The sequence below is a fragment of the Drosophila serrata genome, unplaced genomic scaffold (genome assembly GCF_035046125.1).
Source record: "Drosophila serrata isolate PLE 108 unplaced genomic scaffold, ASM3504612v1 contig_360, whole genome shotgun sequence".
NCBI classification, from domain to species: Eukaryota; Metazoa; Arthropoda; class Insecta; order Diptera; family Drosophilidae; genus Drosophila; species Drosophila serrata.
The window spans coordinates 772,501-785,067 of NW_028257258.1; the positions used below are offsets into that span (position 1 = coordinate 772,501).

At 40.1% G+C, this 12,567-nt stretch overlaps 2 protein-coding genes across 7 annotated transcripts in view; one reads left to right on the top strand and one right to left on the bottom strand.

The window, feature by feature from the left end:
- The window catches only part of LOC110191877 (uncharacterized), a 139,202-nt gene that overhangs the window by 48,952 nt on the left and 77,683 nt on the right, over positions 1-12,567 (top strand). The gene's annotated exons all lie outside the window — the stretch shown is intronic.
- Positions 1-12,567, bottom strand: part of pxb (putative Hedgehog signaling attenuator pxb) — a 176,804-nt gene that overhangs the window by 44,460 nt on the left and 119,777 nt on the right. Inside the window, exon 1 of one of the 5 annotated variants that reach the window (XM_086838883.1) lies at positions 11,590-11,687. The exons of the other annotated variants lie outside the window; for them this stretch is intronic. The gene's annotated coding sequence lies outside the window, so the exon portion shown is untranslated. Of the gene's footprint in view, positions 1-11,589; positions 11,688-12,567 lie in introns of those variants that run through there. 5 annotated transcript variants of the gene reach the window in all.

Sequence of the window (12,567 nt, forward strand, 5' to 3'; positions counted from 1 at the left end):
TTCCGATACGGGAACCCATTATGATCAGAACCAATTATGATTTGATTTCTGCTCCTCGCTCTTCAGCCAGAAAGCGTTTTGGCAGATGGCAGCTGACGCCTCGAGTGCTCCACTAACTTGCATCCATTGTTGGCCTCAATGGAGGCAAATTGTCAAAGCGAAGGAGAAAGAATATTCAAAGTATCTGCAAGTATTTTGCATGACATTCGCGTTAAAAGGCAGACATCAAACTGAATGGCTTTCGGAGAGAGAGAGGGAAAACAGGGGGAAATGGAGTGATCCGGGGTACTGCACTTTTCCTCCAGAGATGGCGTTGAAGATGATGACGATGATGATGATGATGATGATGGCCATGTTGGTGCCTGGCATTTTATGGCTGCAGCTAATAATGCAATTTGCTGTTTGGGCCCTTGGCTGCTCCTTGAAAAAGTCGCATCATTTGACAAGACATTTATGCGGCACTTGTGGCGTTTTCTGCCTCTTTTTTCTTTATTTGCTAAATTAGGCACAACTGCCGGAGTGGCAGGTTCCTTGGGGCAATTATTTAGTTATGAGATGCCATTTGATTTGATATATGTACATGTGCCTCATATGGTTTTGACAAGTTGCCGTCGTAATTGTGTCATTTGTGGTCCGGAGGTGGCTGAAAATTAGATGGATATTTTCCACTATTTTCCACATTTTCAATTAAATGAAGCCTTACTAAACAAACCGAATCGCAGTTAAGCACAAAACTTAATTAAGCCACATTGAATTCGAATTTTTCGACAAATATTCATTCGGTATCCTTTCATAAACGATACGCACATCAATGCATATTTTACAGGAGGATAATTTTATGCAAATTCAATTTCGGTTGCGGCAAAAGTTGTTTGTGATCTGAAACTAATTTTAATTTTAACATAAGTGGCTCCTCCATTTGATGAGTTGATTACGTAATCAGGCTATTAAACTAGACATTTTTCAATCATAATTTAGACTTTTCTATTGTTGATATTTTTGATATTGAGATATGTATTTAGTTGAAGTGGGTTTTGTTTAAAACAATCCATAATGTTTTCGCCTGAATAAACTTAATGAGGAAAAACCTTTGATTAACCTCAATCTAACCAAAATCTTATTCTTCACATTTTTATGCCCCAGTTTTTATTTTTTTCCCTTCGAAATCCCTGGGCCAATTAATTTTGTTTATGCGCTTCATTTGATCCCCTCGAGATGTGAGGCTTCCAGTTTTTGGACAAATATATATATATATATGTATTTATTTGGGATACATAAATTTATGCATATTTATGAAGCAAAATGTATCTTCCATGTCCATTTCGAATGCAAACAAATAGCACAACGAGAGCTGCCACCAAGCTCTCCAAGCTAATTCCCCAAATCCCTGAATTAATAAACGAGAGTACTCGGGGGTCCCCCAACAACTAATACAATAATATAAAAAAAATATACATATAGCAGCCGGAGGACAACACGCGAATGGAAAATAAGCCAGGAAAAAAAGACTTGACAGCCAAGGCAATTTACATGTCGAAAGAGACAGGGAAAGAGGCAGTTGGTTATTAGATAGAGATACATCCAGGTAATGTTGAAGTTGAGAGAGTTCCGCAGCTAGAACTAGAAATTAGTTTGTGTAAACAAACATGTCAACATCCACATTTATCACCGCCAGAACCAAGGCCATTCCCCACAACCTCACCTGTCCATCTATGCACTGAAAATAATAAAAATAACAATGAAATTTGAAAAGGAACTAGGTCAATAAACCGTGGAATAGTTTCTTTAAACTCCCAAAGGGTTTTTTCTTCTCAATTTCAATTACAATATATTATAAAGATTCATTTGGTATAACTCTTAGTTTGAATTTCTTTTCTCTCAGTGCAATGACAAATGGCTAGTTGCTGGGCAGATTGCTACACAGACCTTAGAATTCCTGGAATTCCCTCCAAACTCCAGTCTTGTCTTATTGTTTTTTTATTTTTATGGCGCAATGTCAACACTGAATTTTTATTCCTTGCCAAGCAGGAAGATCGCAGATGAAGTCTCTAGACCAGAAGGGGCGGTACAGGTTACCTGGTGGACCTGTCACGAGGTCTCCTCTGTCCTAAACAAAGACATTATTGATGCCCAGATGGTTCCGAGTTGATAAGAGAGAACGCTAGGCCGACTTGGAGGCAGTCACTCAATGATCAGATAAGTGAGATGGCCAAGGCTCTGCGATCTCGCGGGAGTCTGGGAGACACGCGATGGGGACCCCGAACTTGCTCTCCATAATTTATAGAAGGTAGTCAGGTGAAGTCGGGACCCAACATGGGATTCCCCCCGACAATTACTTCTTGAGCTGCCAGTCAAGGAACTTGCTGACATCTACTCCTTGCATGTGAGATTCTTCCAAGCGGAATCTCCCAGGGATCTCTAAGATCTCTGCGATCTCTGGGATCTCCTTGGATCGGTTTTGGACTGTATCGGTTCGTGTTTGTGTTTGCCTGTCACTTCGGGGGGCCTTTTTTCTGGGGGTAATTGGATATTGTAAACAAGTTGTAGTAGTAGCCGGTGCCAATGGGATGCATTTTCTCGGCTTATACTTATTTATGAGTGCCATGCCGGGGTGTAGAAATGAATAATGTTCAAAGGGAAAGCAATAGATCAACGAGGATCGAACACTGAGATGATGAGGATGGGTTGAAAGCTATAAAAAAAATATAATTTAATACAAACACGCTATGACATTTAATCAATGCTTGTTGATGAAAATGAAATGTCTTTTCTTTACAACTGATATAAAGTTAACAACTTCTTTCCATGCTGATATCTCGCCTGAGAAAATCAAGGTGAATAATTCCTGGGATAATTTCAAATACCCGCACGTTTGAACCATAAAGTAAACATTTACTTCACCTATAATATCTTTCTTTTCATTTCAATCTGGATTGAATATCAAGAAGCCCCTCATCCTAGCTCCCAAATGATTTTATTTACCTCACTTCCTGTCTGCTTTTGGCGCCAAATAATAATTCAAATATTGACCACAACAAAATACCCCCGAACAAGAAATCACTGAAAAGAATACACTTAAAACGTATAAAATGAATAAACAAGGGAGTTAAACCACCGAGTGACATTGCTACCGATCGATCGTCTTGGGTAATCCAATCCAGAACTGAACCCAGATCGCTGAGCAGTGAGCTGAAGATAAGGCAGGTTCCCGAAAAAAACCCAAACTGATTCAACTCCATTCAGGCGAAATTGTCAACGATATAAACGATCGCATGTGTGCGAAGGTAAATATTCAAGTAGGACGATTATCGGACAAAAAGGAGAAAAAAAAAGGGACAACAAAAGGAATTTATGACTTGTGTCACTTTCAGCGCCATCAACCCGTAACTCAGACGCCGCCAGACAACAACAGCCCACGAGAATTCCACGTATGCGCGCCTTGAAATTAAGATACAAACATGCCCACGGAGCCTTTTGCCTTTTGGGAAGATCCCATCTAGCCAAAGATCGCTCAAGCGTTGCTCTCGGGTCCTCCTGCTCCTGCTCCTGCTCCTGCTCCTGCTCCTGCTTAGGCTCCTTTCCCGCACCCGATCCCTTTCGCTTCCTTCCCCCATTATCCGCCTGTCGTCAGCCAGGAAGATAAGTGCGTGGCGATAAGCCAGACGGACGACAAACGACATCGATGCATCGGGTTGCGCCTTTGCCTCTGTCTTAAAGATTACACAGGGAGAAAAATTGTGGATGTATTTGAATGACTATTATGGGAAATTATTTCAAGACATTCTATTAACTATTATACAAGAAAAGTGGTAGATGTATTCAACTGAATAATATAGGAATTATTTCAAGACATGCTATAAATCATATAAAGAGTATAGAAAGAAAGCATCATTAAATATATAGAAAAGTATAGTATTCCGATTCGATTTATTAGACTTGGAATCAGCCTTTCTTATACCCATATTCATTTAAAAACCTCCTTAGTTTATATTCCTCTCTAGGATATTTTCCTCAGTGAGTATTTCAAAGTGATCCACAGACTAAAGCCTGAACCTGCGACTGCGGATGGAGAAGTCACAGGAGCCACTGGCGGACGCAGCTGGCCAAGCAGAGGCGTGTCTGCCTCAACTCCTGGCCATTCAAGGAGTTTGCACAATTGAGCACTTGAACGCTCAGGCACGATAAGGGGCGTTGTTTGTGAGGGGGATTCTTGGTAGAGGGAAAGAAAAATGTGTGGGTTGGTCAAGGTAAACACACCAGTTAGCCGTTAGCGATAATTCAGGCAGGTGTCGGTTGAGTTTGAGAACGTTTTCTCTGATGGATCTTATTTACTTATGAGAAAATATTACCACAAAGATGTATCCTCTCCCCATTACAGATTTCAGGACGATCCCCTTTAAGTTCCGACCATGTAAGGAATGCCGTTCTATCCTCAAGCGCGATAAGGAAATATGTTAAAGGATTCTTAATTACTTTCGAGTGGACGAGGTAACCAAAGGCAGACACTTAGGACATTGAACATTCTTGGGGCATACACTTGTGTATGTAAAAATCGCTTAAGGAGCCAAGAGAGATGGCAACCATTATAGGCTGGCACTTTAATGAGGTAGATCCCAGGCCTCGCAACAATCAAGAGGGGGAGTTAGGTTTTGGCTGCAAGTTAACTTATCGGGAAAACAATTACCATTTACAGGCTAATTGCGATGCTTATCCATGTGTATCCAGCAGCAGCTGAGAGGAGAGATAATGGATGCCTAGTCCCATATCGATAGGTTCCTCCCGTTCCTAATCAATTTGAGCCTCGAATTGTCATCGAGAGTTTACAAAAAATTTCAACTGCCGGGAATTCCCCAATCGAAATCAACAATTTGTTTTATTTATTTAATGCCGAGCATTCGCTGCTCATTTGCCGTGATTATTTGCATAAACAGAGCCTCCCTATACAAAACCATTTGATAAATATTCAATTAGGTATAGAACCGGAGCGGAGCATGGAAATATTATTTTTATAATTTCCCAGCAAACTGAATTTTGCATTTCGCATACACATTACATATTACACATTACAAATTCAGCAGAGATTGAAATTACAAATTAATCGACTGGGATTTGCAATGCAAAAAAGGGGTTTATAAATGAAAATCCCAACATTTGTTACAAACCACAAGTCCCTTTTTTCTATCTCTGGAAGTTCGTTGCATTTTTGGGCGCCACCTGGCCTTCGGACCTTCAAAGGTCCCGACTTGTAGGGGATCTTGGCCGAGAAAGATGCTAATTATGTACGCTTTGTTGGCACTTCCCGTCGTTAATTTGGCTGAATCTGAACGTTTTATTGGCCATCGAAATGCAATTAAAGGCCATAAAAGGAGTCGCTACATGAAATTATATATGTGGCCGACACATGCTATTCGGTTGGCAGTTGGTCTTTAAAGGCGGCGCCAAGTTCTTTGATTTCTAGCACCTTTTTCCCTTCTCCGTTTTGCCAGGAATTCACTCACTGCTGTTTTCTGATCTAAAGTGTGAACATTTGGTGTGAACTTGTAAAGAAACATTTGTTAACAATGTGATTTCGAACTGTGAAAATGTATCTTTGTTGTGCGATGAGAGCCGGAAAAGTGTTGATTGAGTTGGAAAACTCAAAGATTGATTAGTTTCTGGAAAATTAGTTGATTTAGTTAAGAAATACCACGCTTTAACAGTTCAGTTAATGTAAATATCTTACATCTGCTTCTCTAAACATTTAATGAGCAGGGAATCCTATTATTTTACAAGTGCATTCATTGCCTCTCAAGTTTCCATTTCGATTTTTATACCCCAACTGCAATACGAGAAATCATAACTCTAGGATAATAAATGATATAACTGAGCATATCTGCTCCGATATACGATTTAACGATTCAAGTTCATGAGCATTTTTAACGACTCTGCTGTCTAATCAAGAAACATGACCAAAGGTTGAAGGGCGGGGAAAACCCTTCAAACAAAAGGAAAACACTGAAAATGAAACATTTCTTATGCATGTAAGTACTTCGAGCGATTACAATTTTTATGTGCACTTCAACTGATGCTTTACGAGGCCCCTGGCACTGCTTTTGCATACAAATACTGTACTCAACTTCTATATATCTTTGTATATATATATAAATATAAATATCCGAGAACACACTTTTAATGACACTTGTCGAGGAATTCCAAGCCTAAACACAATTTGTGCATTTTTCTCTAAATGATTTCCTTTTCTGGTTTTCATATCTTTATTGGTTAATGTATTTATATATGATTCGTATATATGTGGTTATACAATTTTTAATTTCTTTTCGTAAGAAAACTGCTCATAAAAGCCAAGTGTGGGAGCCATAAAATACGAAAAGATCAGGGGCCAAGCCCCTTGTTGTGGCCAAAAGGTGTGAATTTTTAGCCAAGGAGCAAAGGAAAATGAAAACGAAAACTGTAATAAAAAATTCCCAAAATTAAATGTTTCGTTTTATCCTAGAGACTTTATGAGTTGGCATTTTGATTTGTATCATCAGACGCGTTTTTATGAGAATTTCTCTTATGAGGAAAATCTCTTTCTTTCTCCATTTTTGTTCTCCTCTCATATGGAATGCATCTCAAGTGATGCCAAAATATTAGTTGCTGGCTCTTGAGCAATTTCACGAAACGAATTGTAATCATTGAAATGTATCTAAACAGACGCAAGACGCAAGGATCTTTAGCTGCGGTTACTTCAAAGTCCGCATAGAGATCGCTCGATCGGAGGGCTCCTGCCTCCCGGCATGTGGCAGGCAGATGAGAACCTCAAGATGAACCTTCAGTTTGAACCTGCACAGCCTAATGAAGCCATTAGCAGCGCCTTATCGGCACTGCTCAAGGATCCTCGAAGCGAAACCGAACGAGCGAGGCACAAAGGGTCTGTCTCTATAAGTATTGTCTTTGCCTTTGTCTTTTTGTCTGAATTTGCCCTTTGTTGCGGGGCAACTAATACGCCTAAATTGGATCGAGATCGGGTAGGGATCGGAATCGGGATAGGTGCTCCTCCAGGGTCTGCCTTTATAGCAGCTGTTGTGCAGGATACAGCTCCTCCCTCTGCTCCTTGGACTCTGCAGTAGGTGTATTCTGACTCTTGTGGCCAGCCATTAACTTCACTTTCAATGACCGGGTCTTGGCATTTGTATTTTTTTGCAACACAAATCATGTTGAATAGCACCTGATGCAGTTAAGTCATTAGGTAATTATCTACCTTAAAGTTGCCAAAATTTCAGTCGGTTTGAATTTGTGTTGCCAATTTAATGAAGTGATTTATGTTCATTATTTTTAAGGGATCTCTAGTACCAGGAATTATAATTCCTTGATTATATATCTTTGTACAAAATCTTCTTAATGTTTTATTAAAGTTTAGAAATTCTATTTTCTTTTATTTTCCCCACTACTTTTTTAAGCTGACAGTTATAATTTTCTCTCCATATGCTGGTCTAACCGCAGACATAAATTACATGGAAAAATATTCGTTGCTCTGCAAATATTGCGGCACTTAAGCACAAATGCTGTGCCACCCACTGGGGGCACCCCCTTGTCGCCCCTTCGTCAGTGTCGCAACACTTTCCAGACAATTGCAACAGCGAGTGCAACAAGCGTCGCAAAAGTTGCAGCCTCCTGTCTCCCTCCCCCTCCGCATGTTTTATTACTTCCGCGCACTTTCGCTTCGCGGCAGAAGCAACAGAATGTTGCATATATGAGTATGTGTGTAAGTGTGTGTGTGTGGGAAAGTTCTCAGTGCGTTTAGCAGTTGGTTAGCAGGTTGGTGGGTGGGGGGGGGGCGAAAGGGAAGGATACGTGGTGGGTCTGCATATAGGAATAGGAAGTAAGCTTCCTTCATCCTCTGTTGTCTCTGGCGCTGTTGCCACATTTTGGCGGTTGCCTGCGAGTGGTTTCCTGTCGGAAGATGCGTTGCCACATGTGTATAAATACACTGAGAAAAAATAAGCTTCGTTCTCGAATAATAATCAAGCAAGAAAGAGATCGAAATTTACCGGGAATCTGAAGTTTATAAACCCTTGCAGTTTGCAATTGAATTATAGGTTCAAAATCGATATGATTTTTTAAGGCATTTAAGGATTTTTTTAAATTTCAAAACATTCATTTTTAAATTTTTTTTTAGAATTTTAACGATGTAACCCTTTATAAAACTTTGAAAAAATTTCAAAAATTTATTTTTTGACCGAACATGGCTTAATTGACTCGGCTCTCGATGCTGATCAAAAATATATATAATTTATAGGGTTGGAAATGACTCCTTCACATCGTTACAAGTTTCTGACAAAAATTCATTATATTTCGATAAAAAAAGCTTAATTTAGAAAAAGAGGTTTTCTGTATAGACTTTTTTAAACCTTCAGGGAAATATTATATATATTTCTTAGAAATAACACATTTTCCCCACAGTGTAAAGAAACACATGTGGCCAGAAAAAAATGTAAGAAAAAAAGCCAAGGAAGCTGCATCCTTGCCAGGATACATATCCCAGACGCTGGCAACTGTTCACTTTCGCTGCTCCTGCCATGTCCCACTCCCTGCTATTTTTTTACTTCCTTCTTAATATTTTTCCTTTTTGTCATTAAACTTTAACCACGGCATCTGTCACCGTTGCTCCTGCAGAAGCTCGACCTTAAAGCCAGCTAAATTTTAATTGCCCTTGTGAATTTACAGCCGAGCATCAGCGGCAACAGTGGCAGTACATTTGCAGGAAAATAAAAAAAAGGAAACTAACTGGAGCAAATGCAGATATTACTCCTTTTTTTAACTCATGGCTTTTTTTCTGTTTCCCTTTGGTTTCCTTTATTGCCGGCATCTCCTTTTTATGGCCAGTTGCAGGTTTTGTGGCCTCGTTTTGGCCACAGCTACTCCGCCATATATCAAGAATTAATTAGCGTAATGCATTCACTCTGGAAAATTCAGGACAGGAGGACTTCTTTTATATGGCCCACTGATCGTGAAAAGTGTTTACTGCGGGCCCCTCCGAGTTTTTCCGCATTTTTCTTTACCAAAAAAAAAAGAGAGATGGGAAAACTTGCATTAAATATGCATGGCAAGCATTTGCATGATGACAATGCCAGAGTTGCCAGCGATTTGCGTTTTAAATTGCTTAAAATTGAAGAAGGACTCAACTTGTGAGTTGGAGGAAAGTTTAAGGGGATAATTTAAAGTTAAATAACATTATCCTCTATTGAAGAAAGCGTTTCTTTTTTCTTTAGAAATTGTAGATTTTAAGTGCTATCTTCAGAAAGCTTAAAGATGGGTTAAATAAGAAATTTGCTTCGTATTCCAAGTGTATCCTTTTACGATAATCGAGTAGATTAAATTAAAATATGGTTTATATTCAAATACTTGTAAAGTATTAATTATAAAAATATAAACAATTTTCAAACAGTCATGTCGCTTTCATAAAATGCATTTAATTTCATTTAATACTGCTAAAATAAAAGTAATACAGACTTATTTAACCTTTGCTCTTCAACCTGGTTAATTGAAATCCGCCCGATGCCACTTAGCCCGACAGTTCAGTTGAGTTGCTTTAATTAAATTTCAGCCAAATTAAATGCGTCCTTTGCCTCTTTAACCCGTTCTTAACCGGGCTTACAAGACCACGCCCACAAAGGCCCAAAAAAGAAAAAAAACGTGGCTGTTGACAGGCAGCGACGATGACGATGACGTCCTCGGTTTCAGCCAGGTGCAATGAACAAGGTGTGCAGCGGAGAGAGAGAGAGCCGGAGCAGGATCAGGACCAGGAGCAGGAGCTGGAGCAGGGGCATGGGGCTGGAGGACACTATCGCCATTTTGTTGTCAGCTGCTTGTGGCAGGCGACATCAGCAGAAAGTGCAGGGAAAAAAGGGTTAAAAAAAGGAGTAAGGAGTCAGCAAAATGCATGCCAAATTAAACAGTAAATGCAGCGGGCCAAAAAGGAATTTCCGTTTCCCCTCACCACCACCACCGAAAAGCCAAAAAAGCATTCGACCAACCCGACCGAGCCAAGCCAAGTCAACAAACAAACAAACAAACAACAAGCAGCGAGTGCAGTGTGAAATTTTAATGCACAAAATTGCATGTGTGTTTGTGGCCATTGTTGTTGTTGGTGTTGCTGTTGCTGCCTTCTTCCCTTTTGGCCAACCAACAAACGGCAACAACACAAATTACTGGCCACGTCAACACACGGCAAAAATAAAAAAAAGAAGTAGGAGTGAAGCGAAATGAAACTGTTGCTGTCAGTCTGCGGCAGCAGCAGCAGCAAAATCAGCTTCAGGCCATGCAAAATACGACAGCAGCGGAATAAAATGGCAAATGAAATGATAGTTTTTGATTAGTCGAAGGTCTAATACTCTATATAAACTATAGCAGTTTTTAAGCTCTAAAAAGTATTTAAACTTTTGAAGATGATGATCTTTATACATGGTCTTTAAATAAACTTAAGATTCTCTTGAAATTTCATTGAAAATAATTCTCAAAAATTTATGGTGGTAATGAAACCTATTCATATCTAGAACATATCTCTTTTAAATCTCATAATATATTATTCGCTAAAGCTAGTCACTTCCATATACTCCTTATTCAAGAGGCTCTCATTTAATGTGCCAAAACTTATATAACCCTCATTCAGGGTATTAAAAGGGTTAAAACCTGGTAACAGCAATTCATTGGCCATGAAGTTTTCCACCTGTCGACAATGCGTTGATTGCTCCCGCTCCACAAAAGCAGCAAAATCGGACAGGACGTCCAACTTGGCCTAAAGTCCAAGCTGAAGTTGAAGCTACAGTTGATGTTGAAGTTGCCATTGCCCGCTGCCTTTGCCTTTGCCTTTGCCGTTGCAGTTGGCAATTCTCAGACGCTGATTGTTGCCATTTGCCGGCGATCTAAACCCGATACAAGTCGGAAAGAGACAAAATATCCGGTAAATGGCCGCGGAGAAAGCGAGATGGCACAATGGGAGACTCCCCTAGAATTCAACGAAGCGTGGCCATAAAACAAAGACTTGGGGGGACCCTTCCAGTTGGTTTATTGCATTCATTTAGCGCATTCCCAGTGTGTGTTTGTTTGGGTATTTTATAAGCTCCATATATAGGCACAGGCACTTTTAGCAGCTTTATGGCTGTGCCACACGCCATCTTGCCAAGTCTCTCTGTCTCCATCTCCATCTCCATCTACATTTCCATCTACGGGTTGCACTTCTCCCGCCATTGTTGGCAATCATTGAGGCGTTAAGGGAAAACATGGAAATTGCATGCGAAAGTCAATCAGCAAAACAAAACATGGTCTACAGTTGACAAGAGAGTGAGAAAAAGTCCAAGGGACTGCAAAGGGAAGAATTGTTGAGGCTGAAAATATGCTAGAAATTCTAGGTTTCCATGAGAATTCTACTAATTTGAACAAAGTTCCTAAACTTTATGAAATTTCATTTCAAATTCCTCTCAAGAGATTTGAAATCTTTTGGTCTTAATCTTGAAATAAATATAAAGAACATACAACATATATTCGCTTATACAAGTAATATAATCATAATGAAAATTGATACTTCCCTCTGTGCTGGGCACAACTCACTCTGATAAAAGCTCTTTCTCTTGATTAGTCATCTCTTCATAGGTTTGTTATTCCATTGTTCAATGTTTGTTTTGCCAAATGAAAGGAAACTCATGCATTCCCCAGCCTGATTATAAACATTATGGTCTACGTTCTCTCTCGGGGTCCAGAGTTTTCTTTTTTGTGCTTCCAAAGTGCTGGGAGATTTTTGAAATTCCACCCAAAACGAAGGAGAGCTCTGCATGAACAAGGAGAGGTGTTCGCCTCGTTTGCTCCCAGGTCGATGCATTTTAATGATGTGCCGGGGCCCACACAAATATAATTTCATTTTTGCATTCTTTGCAACTTTTGCAAGCTGCAGACTGCTGACTGCAAATTGATTGCTGGCCAACAAAAAGAGGGCCAAGAAAAGGCACAGAGAACGGCACCGGCCAGGCAACAAAAGCGGCTCACGCAATGCATGGCAACAATTGTAGCCGGTTTAATGAGCTCAAAAATGCGCGCAACAATGAAGAGCTGGCCGGGCTCCAAACCAAGGCCAATTTCCCAATGGCCAACCCCACTTGGCATCCCTTCCCCCTTCTGCACTCGTGTAATTAAATGCAATTTTATTGCCACGATCGGGTGGGGGCACAACAACACAATAAAAGCGAACTGGCCTGTGAGGGCCACAAAAGTGTTGATAATGCTGCAAACGGCGCTGCCAACTTGATTTATGCAGCACAAAGGAGTATGGCTAACATGGCTAACACTGCCACTTCCGTCGACCAAAGCAAACAATGAGCGAAGTAATTAATTCCAAAGTAAACAATTTATCAAGTGCATTCCGCTGGCGGCATAAAGCAGGCCGCACCGCAGATCAGGTGAAAGTCAGCAAAGGGTAAGGAAATTTCCAAACCACACCGGAAAATGTGAAGGAGTTTTGCTAATGAAAAGTAATTAAGAGTCCAGGTGATTAGATTTTCACCTAATACAAATGGAAAGTAAACTACACTCTTC